Source organism: Phalangium opilio, unplaced genomic scaffold (genome assembly GCF_054372755.1).
Source record: "Phalangium opilio isolate 3A_F unplaced genomic scaffold, DU_Popi_V2 ptg000103l_1, whole genome shotgun sequence".
NCBI lineage: Eukaryota > Metazoa > Arthropoda > Arachnida > Opiliones > Phalangiidae > Phalangium > Phalangium opilio.
In genome coordinates, this window is record NW_028324205.1 from 2,622,523 (window position 1) to 2,636,850 (window position 14,328).

At 43.1% G+C, this 14,328-nt stretch overlaps 17 non-coding genes across 17 annotated transcripts; all 17 read left to right on the plus strand.

Annotated features, from left to right (window-relative positions):
• The first annotated feature begins 684 nt into the window (after positions 1-684).
• On the plus strand, positions 685-757 carry TRNAV-AAC (transfer RNA valine (anticodon AAC)). The gene has a single exon. It is a non-coding gene; the product is annotated as a tRNA-Val (tRNA).
• A 65-nt stretch (positions 758-822) lies between these two features.
• TRNAV-AAC (transfer RNA valine (anticodon AAC)) lies at positions 823-895 on the plus strand. Its single transcript has one exon. It is a non-coding gene; the product is annotated as a tRNA-Val (tRNA).
• A 478-nt stretch (positions 896-1,373) lies between these two features.
• Positions 1,374-1,446, plus strand: TRNAV-AAC (transfer RNA valine (anticodon AAC)). The gene has a single exon. It is a non-coding gene; the product is annotated as a tRNA-Val (tRNA).
• Positions 1,447-1,925: 479 nt separating this feature from the next.
• On the plus strand, positions 1,926-1,998 carry TRNAV-CAC (transfer RNA valine (anticodon CAC)). Its single transcript has one exon. It is a non-coding gene; the product is annotated as a tRNA-Val (tRNA).
• An 892-nt stretch (positions 1,999-2,890) lies between these two features.
• TRNAV-AAC (transfer RNA valine (anticodon AAC)) lies at positions 2,891-2,963 on the plus strand. Its single transcript has one exon. It is a non-coding gene; the product is annotated as a tRNA-Val (tRNA).
• Positions 2,964-3,579: 616 nt separating this feature from the next.
• TRNAV-AAC (transfer RNA valine (anticodon AAC)) lies at positions 3,580-3,652 on the plus strand. Its single transcript has one exon. It is a non-coding gene; the product is annotated as a tRNA-Val (tRNA).
• A 65-nt stretch (positions 3,653-3,717) lies between these two features.
• TRNAV-AAC (transfer RNA valine (anticodon AAC)) lies at positions 3,718-3,790 on the plus strand. The gene has a single exon. It is a non-coding gene; the product is annotated as a tRNA-Val (tRNA).
• Positions 3,791-3,855: 65 nt separating this feature from the next.
• On the plus strand, positions 3,856-3,928 carry TRNAV-AAC (transfer RNA valine (anticodon AAC)). Its single transcript has one exon. It is a non-coding gene; the product is annotated as a tRNA-Val (tRNA).
• A 616-nt stretch (positions 3,929-4,544) lies between these two features.
• TRNAV-CAC (transfer RNA valine (anticodon CAC)) lies at positions 4,545-4,617 on the plus strand. Its single transcript has one exon. It is a non-coding gene; the product is annotated as a tRNA-Val (tRNA).
• Positions 4,618-5,509: 892 nt separating this feature from the next.
• Positions 5,510-5,582, plus strand: TRNAV-AAC (transfer RNA valine (anticodon AAC)). Its single transcript has one exon. It is a non-coding gene; the product is annotated as a tRNA-Val (tRNA).
• A 1,305-nt stretch (positions 5,583-6,887) lies between these two features.
• TRNAV-AAC (transfer RNA valine (anticodon AAC)) lies at positions 6,888-6,960 on the plus strand. Its single transcript has one exon. It is a non-coding gene; the product is annotated as a tRNA-Val (tRNA).
• Positions 6,961-8,954: 1,994 nt separating this feature from the next.
• On the plus strand, positions 8,955-9,027 carry TRNAV-AAC (transfer RNA valine (anticodon AAC)). The gene has a single exon. It is a non-coding gene; the product is annotated as a tRNA-Val (tRNA).
• A 340-nt stretch (positions 9,028-9,367) lies between these two features.
• Positions 9,368-9,440, plus strand: TRNAV-AAC (transfer RNA valine (anticodon AAC)). The gene has a single exon. It is a non-coding gene; the product is annotated as a tRNA-Val (tRNA).
• Positions 9,441-9,780: 340 nt separating this feature from the next.
• Positions 9,781-9,853, plus strand: TRNAV-AAC (transfer RNA valine (anticodon AAC)). Its single transcript has one exon. It is a non-coding gene; the product is annotated as a tRNA-Val (tRNA).
• A 616-nt stretch (positions 9,854-10,469) lies between these two features.
• TRNAV-CAC (transfer RNA valine (anticodon CAC)) lies at positions 10,470-10,542 on the plus strand. The gene has a single exon. It is a non-coding gene; the product is annotated as a tRNA-Val (tRNA).
• An 892-nt stretch (positions 10,543-11,434) lies between these two features.
• Positions 11,435-11,507, plus strand: TRNAV-AAC (transfer RNA valine (anticodon AAC)). The gene has a single exon. It is a non-coding gene; the product is annotated as a tRNA-Val (tRNA).
• Positions 11,508-12,812: 1,305 nt separating this feature from the next.
• On the plus strand, positions 12,813-12,885 carry TRNAV-AAC (transfer RNA valine (anticodon AAC)). Its single transcript has one exon. It is a non-coding gene; the product is annotated as a tRNA-Val (tRNA).
• The last annotated feature ends 1,443 nt before the right edge of the window (positions 12,886-14,328 follow it).

The following is a 14,328-nucleotide window of genomic DNA, read 5'->3' on the forward strand; positions in this document are numbered from 1 at the left end:
TATGGTGTAGTGGTTATCACTTCCGCCTAACACGCGGAAGGGCCCAGGCACGAGCCCTGGTAGATACATGTTTTGACCATCGTGATGGGACATAATAATAATATAGATCTCTTGCAAAACTTTGTATTATCCCGCATCTATGGTGTAGTGGTTATCACGTCCGCCTAACACGCGGAAGGTCCCAGGTTCGAGCCTTGAAGATACATGTTTTGACCATCGTGATGGGACATAATAATAGGCTAGCTCTCTTCAAAAACTCAAAATAACCACGTATGTATGGAATTGTAGTTTTCAAGTCCGCTTTACACGCGTAAGGTCCCAGGTTCGAGCACTAGTAGATATATGTTTTGACCATCGTGATGGGACATAATAATAATCTAGATCTCTTGCAAAACTCTCTATTATCACGTATCTATGGTGTAGTGGTTATTTCGTCCGCCTAACACGCGGAAGGTCCCAGGTTCGAGCCCTGGAAGATACATGTTTAGACCCTCGTGATGGGACATAATAATAAGCTAGCTCTCTTCAAAAACTCAAAATAACCACGTATCTATGGAATTGTGGTTATCAAGTCCGCTTTTCACGCGGAAGGTCCCAGGTTTGAGCCCTAGTAGATACATGTTTTGACCATCGTGATGGGACATAATAATAATCTAGATCTCTTGCAAAACTTTGTATTATCGCGTATCTATGGTGTAGTGGTTATCACGTCCGCCTAACACGCGGAAGGTGCCAGGTTCGAGCCCTGGTAGATACATGTTTTGACCATCGTGATGAGACATAATAATAATCTAGATCTCTTGCAAAACTTTCAATTATCACGTATCTATGGTGTAGTGGTTATCACGTCCGCCTAACACGCGGTAGGTCCCAGGTTCGAGCCCTGGTAGATACATGTTTTGACCATCGTGATGGGACATAATAATAATATAGATCTCTTGCAAAACTTTGTATTATCACGTATCTATGGTGTTGTGGTTATCACGTCCGCCTAACACGCGGAAGGTCCCAGGTTCGAGCCCTTGTAGATACATGTTTTGACCATCGTGATTGGACATAATAATAATATAGATCTCTTGCAAAACTTTGTATTATCACGTATCTATGGTGTAGTGGTTATCACGTCCGCCTAACACGCGCAAGGTCCCATCTCGAGCCCTGGTAGATACATGTTTTGACCATCGTGATGGGACATAATAATAAGCTAGCTCTCTTCAAAAACTCAAAATAACCGCGTATGTATGGAATTGTAGTTATCAAGTCCGCTTAACACGCGTAAGGTCCCAGGTTCGAGCCCTAGTAGATACATGTTTTGACCATCGTGATGGGACATAATAATAATCTAGATCTCTAGCAAAACTTTGTATTATCACGTATCTATGGTGTAGTGGTTATCACGTCCGCCTAACACGCGGAAGGTCCCAGGTTCGAGCCCTGGTAGAAACATGTTTTGACCATCGTGATGGGACATAATAATAAGCTAGCTCTCTTCAAAAACTCAAAATGACTACGTATCTATGGAGTTGTTGTTATCAAGTCCGCTTTAAACGCGTAAGGTCCCAGGTTCGAGCCCTAGTAGATACATGTTTTGACCATCGTGATGAGACATAATAATAATCTAGATCTCTTGCAAAACTTTCAATTATCACGTATCTATGGTGTAGTGGTTATTACGTCCGCCTAACACGCGGAAGGTCCCAGGTTCGAGCCCTGGAAGATACATGTTTAGACCATCGTGATGGGACATAATAATAAGCTAGCTCTCTTCAAAAACTCAAAATAACCACGTATCTATGGAATTGTGGTTATCAAGTCCGCTTTACACGCGGTAGGTCCCAGGTTCGAGCTCTAGTAGATACATGTTTTGACCATCGTGATGGGACATAATAATAATCTAGATCTCTTGCAAAACTTTGTACTATCACGTATCTATGGTGTAGTGGTTATCACGTCCGCCTCACACGCGGAAGGTCCCAGGTTCGAGCCCTGGTAGATACATGTTTTGACCATCGTCATGGGACATAATAATAATCTAGATCTCTTGCAAAACGTTCAATTATCACGTATCTATGGTGTAGTGGTTATCACGTCCGCCTAACACGCGGAAGGTCCCAGGTTCGAGCCTTGTAGATACATGTTTTGACCATCGTGATGGGACATAATAATAAGCTAGCTCTCTTCAAAAACTCAAAATAACCACGTATGTATGGAATTGTAGTTATCAAGTCCGCTTTACACGCGTAAGGTCCCAGGTTCGAGCCCTAGTAGATATATGTTTTGACCATCGTGATGGGACATAATAATAATCTAGATCTCTTGCAAAACTCTCTATTATCACGTATCTATGGTGTAGTGGTTATTACGTCCACCTAACACGCGGAAGGTCCCAGGTTCGAGCCCTGGAAGATACATGTTTACACCCTCGTGATGGGACATAATAATAAGCTAGCTCTCTTCAAAAACTCAAAATAACCACGTATCTATGGAATTGTGGTTATCAAGTCCGCTTTACACGCGGAAGGTCCCAGGTGTGAGCCCTAGTAGATACATGTTTTGACCATCGTGATGGGACATAATAATAATCTAGATCTCTTGCAAAACTTTGTATTATCGCGTATCTATGGTGTAGTGGTTATCACGTCCGCCTAACACGCGGAGGGTGCCAGGTTCGAGCCCTGGTAGAAACATGTTTTGACCATCGTGATGGGACATAATAATAAGCTAGCTCTCTTCAAAAACTCAAAATAACCACGTATCTATGGAATTGTGGTTATCAAGTCCGCTTTACACGCGGAAAGTCCCAGGTTCGAGCCCTAGTAGATACATGTTTTGACCATCGTGATGGGACATAATAATAATCTAGACCTCTTGCAAAACTTCGTATTATCACGTATCTATGGTGTAGTGGTTATCACGTCCGCCTAACACGCGGAAGGGCCCAGGTTCGAGCCCTGGTAGATACATGTTTTGACCATCGTGATGGGACATAATAATAATCTAGATCTCTTGCAAAACTTTGTATTATCCCGCATCTATGGTGTAGTGGTTATCACGTCCGCCTAACACGCGGAAGGTCCCAGGTTCGAGCCCTGTAGATGCACGTTTTGACCATCGTGATGGGTCATAATAATAAGCTAGCTCTCTTCAAAAACTCTAAATAACCACGTATGTATGGAATTGTAGTTATCAAGTCCGCTTTACACGCGTAAGGTCCCAGGTTCGAGCCCTAGTAGATAAATGTTTTGACCATCGTGATGGGACATAATAATAATCTAGATCTCTTGCAAAACTTTGTATTATCACGTATCTATTGTGTAGTGGTTATACCTTCCGCCTAACACGCGGAAGGTGCCAGGTTCGAGCCCTGGAAGAAACATGTTTTGACCATCGTGATGGGACATAATAATAAGCTAGCTCTCTTCAAAAACTCAAAATGACCACGTATCTATGGAATTGTTGTTATCAAGTCCGCTTTACACGCGGAAGGTCCCAGGTTCGAGCCATAGTAGATACATGTTTTGACCATCGTGATGGGACATAATAATAATCTAGATCTCTTGCAAAACTTCGTATTATCACGTATCTATGGTGTAGTGGTTATCACGTCCGCCTAACACGCGGAAGGTCCCAGGTTCGTGCCCTGGTAGATACATGTTTTGACCATCGTGATGGGACATAATAATAATCTAGATCTCTCGCAAAACTTTGTATTATCATGTATCTATGGTGTAGTGGTTATCACGTCCGCCTAACACGCGGAAGGTTCCAGGTTCGAGTCCTAGTAGATACATGTTTTGACCATCGTGATGGGACATAATAATAATCTAGACCTCTTGCAAAACTTCGTATTACCACGTATCTATGGTGTAGTGGTTATCACTTCCGCCTAACACGCGGAAGGGCCCAGGTTCGAGCCCTGGTAGATACATGTTTTGACCATCGTGATGGGACATAATAATAATATAGATCTCTTGCAAAACTTTGTATTATCCCGCATCTATGGTGTAGTGGTTATCACGTCCGCCTAACACGCGGAAGGTCCCAGGTTCGAGCCTTGTAGATACATGTTTTGACCATCGTGATGGGACATAATAATAAGCTAGCTCTCTTCAAAAACTCAAAATAACCACGTATGTATGGAATTGTAGTTTTCAAGTCCGCTTTACACGCGTAAGGTCCCAGGTTCGAGCCCTAGTAGATATATGTTTTGACCATCGTGATGGGACATAATAATAATCTAGATCTCTTGCAAAACTTTCAATTATCACGTATCCATGGTGTAGTGGTTATTACGTCCGCCTAACACGCGGAAGGTCCCAGGTTCGAGCCCTGGAAGATACATGTTTAGACCATCGTGATGGGACATAATAATAAGCTAGCTCTCTTCAAAAACTCAAAATAACCACGTATCTATGGAATTGTGGTTATCAAGTCCGCTTTACACGCGGTAGGTCCCAGGTTCGAGCTCTAGTAGATACATGCTTTGACCATCGTGATGGGACATAATAATAATCTAGATCTCTTGCAAAACTTTGTACTATCACGTATCTATGGTGTAGTGGTTATCACGTCCGCCTCACACGCGGAAGGTCCCAGGTTCGAGCCCTGGTAGATACATGTTTTGACCATCGTCATGGGACATAATAATAATCTAGATCTCTTGCAAAACTTTGCATTATCCCGTATCTAAGGTGTAGTGGTTATCACGTCCGCCTAACACGCGGAAGGTCCCAGGTTCGAGCCTTGTAGATACATGTTTTGACCATCGTGATGGGACATAATAATAAGCTAGCTCTCTTCAAAAACTCAAAATAACCACGTATGTATGGAATTGTAGTTATCAAGTCCGCTTTACACGCGTAAGGTCCCAGGTTCGAGCCCTAGTAGATATATGTTTTGACCATCGTGATGGGACATAATAATAATCTAGATCTCTTGCAAAACTCTCTATTATCACCTATCTATGGTGTAGTGGTTATTACGTCCACCTAACACGCGGAAGGTCCCAGGTTCGAGCCCTGGAAGATACATGTTTACACCCTCGTGATGGGACATAATAATAAGCTAGCTCTCTTCAAAAACTCAAAATAACCACGTATCTATGGAATTGTGGTTATCAAGTCCGCTTTACACGCGGAAGGTCCCAGGTTTGAGCCCTAGTAGATACATGTTTTGACCATCGTGATGGGACATAATAATAATCTAGATCTCTTGCAAAACTTTGTATTATCGCGTATCTATGGTGTAGTGGTTATCACGTCCGCCTAACACGCGGAGGGTGGCAGGTTCGAGCCCTGGTAGAAACATGTTTTGACCATCGTGATGGGACATAATAATAAGCTAGCTCTCTTCAAAAACTCAAAATAACCACGTATCTATGGAATTGTGGTTATCAAGTCCGCTTTACACGCGGAAAGTCCCAGGTTCGAGCCCTAGTAGATACATGTTTTGACCATCGTGATGGGACATAATAATAATCTAGACCTCTTGCAAAACTTCGTATTATCACGTATCTATGGTGTAGTGGTTATCACGTCCGCCTAACACGCGGAAGGGCCCAGGTTCGAGCCCTGGTAGATACATGTTTTGACCATCGTGATGGGACATAATAATAATCTAGATCTCTTGCAAAACTTTGTATTATCCCGCATCTATGGTGTAGTGGTTATCACGTCCGCCTAACACGCGGAAGGTGCCAGGTTCGAGCCCTGGTAGAAACATGTTTTGACCATCGTGATGGGACATAATATTAAGCTAGCTCTCTTCAAAAACTCAAAATAACCACGTATCTATGGAATTGTGGTTATCACGTCCGCCTAACACGCGGAAGGGCCCAGGTTCGAGCCTTGTAGATACATGTTTTGACCATCGTGATGGGACATAATAATAAGCTAGCTCTCTTCAAAAACTCAAAATAACCACGTATCTATGGAATTGTGGTTATCAAGTCCGCTTTACACGCGGAAGGTCCCAGGTTCGAGCCCTAGTAGATACATGTTTTGACCATCGTGATGGGACATAATAATAATCTAGACCTCTTGCAAAACTTCGTATTATCACGTATCTATGGTGTAGTGGTTATCACGTCCGCCTAACACGCGGAAGGTGCCAGGTTCGAGCCCTGGTAGAAACATGTTTTGACCATCGTGATGGGACATAATATTAAGCTAGCTCTCTTCAAAAACTCAAAATAACCACGTATCTATGGAATTGTGGTTATCACGTCCGCCTAACACGCGGAAGGGCCCAGGTTCGAGCCCTGGTAGATACATGTTTTGACCATCGTGATGGGACATAATAATAATCTAGATCTCTTGCAAAACTTTGTATTATCCCGCATCTATGGTGTAGTGGTTATCACGTCCGCCTAACACGCGGAAGGTCCCAGGTTCGAGCCCTGTAGATGCACGTTTTGACCATCGTGATGGGTCATAATAATAAGCTAGCTCTCTTCAAAAACTCAAAATAACCACGTATCTATGGAATTGTGGTTATCAAGTCCGCTTTACACGCGGAAGGTCCCAGGTTTGAGCCCTAGTAGATACATGTTTTGACCATCGTGATGGGACATAATAATAATCTAGATCTCTTGCAAAACTTTGTATTATCGCGTATCTATGGTGTAGTGGTTATCACGTCCGCCTAACACGCGGAGGGTGGCAGGTTCGAGCCCTGGTAGAAACATGTTTTGACCATCGTGATGGGACATAATAATAAGCTAGCTCTCTTCAAAAACTCAAAATAACCACGTATCTATGGAATTGTGGTTATCAAGTCCGCTTTACACGCGGAAAGTCCCAGGTTCGAGCCCTAGTAGATACATGTTTTGACCATCGTGATGGGACATAATAATAATCTAGACCTCTTGCAAAACTTCGTATTATCACGTATCTATTGTGTAGTGGTTATCACGTCCGCCTAACACGCGGAAGGGCCCAGGTTCGAGCCCTGGTAGATACATGTTTTGACCATCGTGATGGGACATAATAATAATCTAGATCTCTAGCAAAACTTTGTATTATCCCGCATCTATGGTGTAGTGGTTATCACGTCCGCCTAACACGCGGAAGGTCCCAGGTTCGAGCCCTGTAGATGCACGTTTTGACCATCGTGATGGGTCATAATAATAAGCTAGCTCTCTTCAAAAACTCAAAATAACCACGTATGTATGGAATTGTAGTTATCAAGTCCGCTTTACACGCGTAAGGTCCCAGGTTCGAGCCCTAGTAGATACATGTTTTGACCATCGTGATGGGACATAATAATAAGCTAGCTCTCTTCAAAAACTCAAAATAACCACGTATGTATGGAATTGTAGTTTTCAAGTCCGCTTTACACGCGTAAGGTCCCAGGTTCGAGCCCTAGTAGATATATGTTTTGACCATCGTGATGGGACATAATAATAATCTAGATCTCTTGCAAAACTTTGTATTATCGCGTATCTATGGTGTAGTGGTTATCACGTCCGCCTAACACGCGGAAAGTGCCTGGTTCGAGCCCTGGTAGAAACATGTTTTGACCATCGTGATGGGACATAATATTAAGCTAGCTCTCTTCAAAAACTCAAAATAACCACGTATGTATGGAATTGTAGTTTTCAAGTCCGCTTTACACGCGGAAGGTCCCAGGTTCGAGCCCTAGTAGATACATGTTTTGACCATCGTGATGGGACATAATAATAATCTAGACCTCTTGCAAAACTTCGTATTATCACGTATCTATGGTGTAGTGGTTATCACGTCCGCCTAACACGCGGAAAGTGCCAGGTTCGAGCCCTGGTAGAAACATGTTTTGACCATCGTGATGGGACATAATATTAAGCTAGCTCTCTTCAAAAACTAAAAATAACCACGTATCTATGGAATTGTGGTTATCACGTCCGCCTAACACGCGGAAGGGCCCAGGTTCGAGCCTTGTAGATACATGTTTTGACCATCGTGATGGGACATAATAATAAGCTAGCTCTCTTCAAAAACTCAAAATAACCACGTATCTATGGAATTGTGGTTATCAAGTCCGCTTTACACGCGGAAGGTCCCAGGTTCGAGCCCTAGTAGATACATGTTTTGACCATCGTGATGGGACATAATAATAATCTAGACCTCTTGCAAAACTTCGAATTATCACGTATCTATGGTGTAGTGGTTATCACGTCCGCCTAACAAGCGGAAGGTGCCAGGTTCGAGCCCTGGTAGAAACATGTTTTGACCATCGTGATGGGACATAATATTAAGCTAGCTCTCTTCAAAAACTCAAAATAACCACGTATATATGGAATTGTGGTTATCACGTCCGCCTAACACGCGGAAGGGCCCAGGTTCGAGCCCTGGTAGATACATGTTTTGACCATCGTGATGGGACATAATAATAATCTAGATCTCTTGCAAAACTTTGTATTATCCCGCATCTATGGTGTAGTGGTTATCACGTCCGCCTAACACGCGGAAGGTCCCAGGTTCGAGCCCTGTAGATGCACGTTTTGACCATCGTGATGGGTCATAATAATAAGCTAGCTCTCTTCAAAAACTCAAAATAACCACGTATCTATGGAATTGTGATTATCAAGTCCGCTTTACACGCGGAAGGTCCCAGGTTTGAACCCTAGTAGACACATGTTTTGACCATCGTGATGGGACATAATAATAATCTAGATCTCTTGCAAAACTTTGTATTATCGCGTATCTATGGTGTAGTGGTTATCACGTCCGCCTAACACGCGGAGGGTGGCAGGTTCGAGCCCTGGTAGAAACATGTTTTGACCATCGTGATGGGACATAATAATAAGCTAGCTCTCTTCAAAAACTCAAAATAACCACGTATCTATGGAATTGTGGTTATCAAGTCCGCTTTACACGCGGAAAGTCCCAGGTTCGAGCCCTAGTAGATACATGTTTTGACCATCGTGATGGGACATAATAATAATCTAGACCTCTTGCAAAACTTCGTATTATCACGTATCTATGGTGTAGTGGTTATCACGTCCGCCTAACACGCGGAAGGGCCCAGGTTCGAGCCCTGGTAGATACATGTTTTGACCATCGTGATGGGACATAATAATAATCTAGATCTCTTGCAAAACTTTGTATTATCCCGCATCTATGGTGTAGTGGTTATCACGTCCGCCTAACACGCGGAAGGTCCCAGGTTCGAGCCCTGTAGATGCACGTTTTGACCATCGTGATGGGTCATAATAATAAGCTAGCTCTCTTCAAAAACTCAAAATAACCACGTATGTATGGAATTGTAGTTATCAAGTCCGCTTTACACGCGGAAGGTCCCAGGTTCGAGCCATAGTAGATACATGTTTTGACCATCGTGATGGGACATAATAATAATCTAGATCTCTTGCAAAACTTCGTATTATCACGTATCTATGGTGTAGTGGTTATCACGTCCGCCTAACACGCGGAAGGTCCCAGGTTCGTGCCCTGGTAGATACATGTTTTGACCATCGTGATGGGACATAATAATAATGTAGATCTCTCGCAAAACTTTGTATTATCATGTATCTATGGTGTAGTGGTTATCACGTCCGCCTAACACGCGGAAGGTCCCAGGTTCGAGCCTTGTAGATACATGTTTTGACCATCGTGATGGGACATAATAATAAGCTAGCTCTCTTCAAAAACTCAAAATAACCACGTATGTATGGAATTGTAGTTTTCAAGTCCGCTTTACACGCGGTAGGTCCCAGGTTCGAGTCCTAGTAGATACATGTTTTGACCATCGTGATGGGACATAATAATAATCTAGACCTCTTGCAAAACTTCGTATTACCACGTATCTATGGTGTAGTGGTTATCACTTCCGCCTAACACGCGGAAGGGCCCAGGTTCGAGCCCTGGTAGATACATGTTTTGACCATCGTGATGGGACATAATAATAATATAGATCTCTTGCAAAACTTTGTATTATCCCGCATCTATGGTGTAGTGGTTATCACGTCCGCCTAACACGCGGAAGGTCCCAGGTTCGAGCCTTGTAGATACATGTTTTGACCATCGTGATGGGACATAATAATAAGCTAGCTCTCTTCAAAAACTCAAAATAACCACGTATGTATGGAATTGTAGTTTTCAAGTCCGCTTTACACGCGTAAGGTCCCAGGTTCGAGCCCTAGTAGATATATGTTTTGACCATCGTGATGGGACATAATAATAATCTAGATCTCTTGCAAAACTTTCAATTATCACGTATCTATGGTGTAGTGGTTATTACGTCCGCCTAACACGCGGAAGGTCCCAGGTTCGAGCCCTGGAAGATACATGTTTAGACCATCGTGATGGGACATAATAATAAGCTAGCTCTCTTCAAAAACTCAAAATAACCACGTATCTATGGAATTGTGGTTATCAAGTCCGCTTTACACGCGGTAGGTCCCAGGTTCGAGCTCTAGTAGATACATGTTTTGACCATCGTGATGGGACATAATAATAATCTAGATCTCTTGCAAAACTTTGTACTATCACGTATCTATGGTGTAGTGGTTATCACGTCCGCCTCACACGCGGAAGGTCCCAGGTTCGAGCCCTGGTAGATACATGTTTTGACCATCGTCATGGGACATAATAATAATCTAGATCTCTTGCAAAACTTTGCATTATCCCGTATCTAAGGTGTAGTGGTTATCACGTCCGCCTAACACGCGGAAGGTCCCAGGTTCGAGCCTTGTAGATACATGTTTTGACCATCGTGATGGGACATAATAATAAGCTAGCTCTCTTCAAAAACTCAAAATAACCACGTATGTATGGAATTGTAGTTATCAAGTCCGCTTTACACGCGTAAGGTCCCAGGTTCGAGCCCTAGTAGATATATGTTTTGACCATCGTGATGGGACATAATAATAATCTAGATCTCTTGCAAAACTCTCTATTATCACCTATCTATGGTGTAGTGGTTATTACGTCCACCTAACACGCGGAAGGTCCCAGGTTCGAGCCCTGGAAGATACATGTTTACACCCTCGTGATGGGACATAATAATAAGCTAGCTCTCTTCAAAAACTCAAAATAACCACGTATCTATGGAATTGTGGTTATCAAGTCCGCTTTACACGCGGAAGGTCCCAGGTTTGAGCCCTAGTAGATACATGTTTTGACCATCGTGATGGGACATAATAATAATCTAGATCTCTTGCAAAACTTTGTATTATCGCGTATCTATGGTGTAGTGGTTATCACGTCCGCCTTACACGCGGAGGGTGGCAGGTTCGAGCCCTGGTAGAAACATGTTTTGACCATCGTGATGGGACATAATAATAAGCTAGCTCTCTTCAAAAACTCAAAATAACCACGTATCTATGGAATTGTGGTTATCAAGTCCGCTTTACACGCGGAAAGTCCCAGGTTCGAGCCCTAGTAGATACATGTTTTGACCATCGTGATGGGACATAATAATAATCTAGACCTCTTGCAAAACTTCGTATTATCACGTATCTATGGTGTAGTGGTTATCACGTCCGCCTAACACGCGGAAGGGCCCAGGTTCGAGCCCTGGTAGATACATGTTTTGACCATCGTGATGGGACATAATAATAATCTAGATCTCTTGCAAAACTTTGTATTATCCCGCATCTATGGTGTAGTGGTTATCACGTCCGCCTAACACGCGGAAGGTGCCAGGTTCGAGCCCTGGTAGAAACATGTTTTGACCATCGTGATGGGACATAATATTAAGCTAGCTCTCTTCAAAAACTCAAAATAACCACGTATCTATGGAATTGTGGTTATCACGTCCGCCTAACACGCGGAAGGGCCCAGGTTCGAGCCTTGTAGATACATGTTTTGACCATCGTGATGGGACATAATAATAAGCTAGCTCTCTTCAAAAACTCAAAATAACCACGTATCTATGGAATTGTGGTTATCAAGTCCGCTTTACACGCGGAAGGTCCCAGGTTCGAGCCCTAGTAGATACATGTTTTGACCATCGTGATGGGACATAATAATAATCTAGACCTCTTGCAAAACTTCGTATTATCACGTATCTATGGTGTAGTGGTTATCACGTCCGCCTAACACGCGGAAGGTGCCAGGTTCGAGCCCTGGTAGAAACATGTTTTGACCATCGTGATGGGACATAATATTAAGCTAGCTCTCTTCAAAAACTCAAAATAACCACGTATCTATGGAATTGTGGTTATCACGTCCGCCTAACACGCGGAAGGGCCCAGGTTCGAGCCCTGGTAGATACATGTTTTGACCATCGTGATGGGACATAATAATAATCTAGATCTCTTGCAAAACTTTGTATTATCCCGCATCTATGGTGTAGTGGTTATCACGTCCGCCTAACACGCGGAAGGTCCCAGGTTCGAGCCCTGTAGATGCACGTTTTGACCATCGTGATGGGTCATAATAATAAGCTAGCTCTCTTCAAAAACTCAAAATAACCACTTATCTATGGAATTGTGGTTATCAAGTCCGCTTTACACGCGGAAGGTCCCAGGTTTGAGCCCTAGTAGATACATGTTTTGACCATCGTGATGGGACATAATAATAATCTAGATCTCTTGCAAAACTTTGTATTATCGCGTATCTATGGTGTAGTGGTTATCACGTCCGCCTAACACGCGGAGGGTGGCAGGTTCGAGACCTGGTAGAAACATGTTTTGACCATCGTGATGGGACATAATAATAAGCTAGCTCTCTTCAAAAACTCAAAATAACCACGTATCTATGGAATTGTGGTTATCAAGTCCGCTTTACACGCGGAAAGTCCCAGGTTCGAGCCCTAGTAGATACATGTTTTGACCATCGTGATGGGACATAATAATAATCTAGACCTCTTGCAAAACTTCGTATTATCACGTATCTATGGTGTAGTGGTTATCACGTCCGCCTAACACGCGGAAGGGCCCAGGTTCGAGCCCTGGTAGATACATGTTTTGACCATCGTGATGGGACATAATAATAATCTAGATCTCTTGCAAAACTTTGTATTATCCCGCATCTATGGTGTAGTGGTTATCACGTCCGCCTAACACGCGAAAGGTCCCAGGTTCGAGCCCTGTAGATGCACGTTTTGACCATCGTGATGGGTCATAATAATAAGCTAGCTCTCTTCAAAAACTCAAAATAACCACGTATGTATGGAATTGTAGTTATCAAGTCCGCTTTACACGCGTAAGGTCCCAGGTTCGAGCCCTAGTAGATACATGTTTTGACCATCGTGATGGGACATAATAATAAGCTAGCTCTCTTCAAAAACTCAAAATAACCACGTATGTATGGAATTGTAGTTTTCAAGTCCGCTTTACACGCGTAAGGTCCCAGGTTCGAGCCCTAGTAGATATATGTTTTGACCATCGTGATGGGACATAATAATAATCTAGATCTCTTGCAAAACTTTGTATTATCGCGTATCTATGGTGTAGTGGTTATCACGTCCGCCTAACACGCGGAAGGTGCCAGGTTCGAGCCCTGGTAGAAACATGTTTTGACCATCGTGATGGGACATAATATTAAGCTAGCTCTCTTCAAAAACTCAAAATAACCACGTATCTATGGAATTGTGGTTATCAAGTCCGCTTTACACGCGGAAGGTCCCAGGTTCGAGCCCTAGTAGATACATGTTTCGACCATCGTGATGGGACATAATAATAATCTAGACCTCTTGCAAAACTTCGTATTATCACGTATCTATGGTGTAGTGGTTATCACGTCCGCCTAACACGCGGAAGGTGCCAGGTTCGAGCCCTGGTAGAAACATGTTTTGACCATCGTGATGGGACATAATATTAAGCTAGCTCTCTTCAAAAACTCAAAATAACCACGTATCTGTGGAATTGTGGTTATCACGTCCGCCTAACACGCGGAAGGGCCCAGGTTCGAGCCTTGTAGATACATGTTTTGACCATCGTGATGGGACATAATAATAAGCTAGCTCTCTTCAAAAACTCAAAATAACCACGTATCTATGGAATTGTGGTTATCAAGTCCGCTTTACACGCGGAAGGTCCCAGGTTCGAGCCCTAGTAGATACATGTTTTGACCATCGTGATGGGACATAATAATAATCTAGACCTCTTGCAAAACTTCGTATTATCACGTATCTATGGTGTAGTGGTTATCACGTCCGCCTAACACGCGGAAGGTGCCAGGTTCGAGCCCTGGTAGAAACATGTTTTGACCATCGTGATGGGACATAATATTAAGCTAGCTCTCTTCAAAAACTCAAAATAACCACGTATCTATGGAATTGTGGTTATCACGTCCGCCTAACACGCGGAAGGGCCCAGGTTCGAGCCCTGGTAGATACATGTTTTGACCATCGTGATGGGACATAATAATAATCTAGATCTCTTGCAAAACTTTGTATTATCCC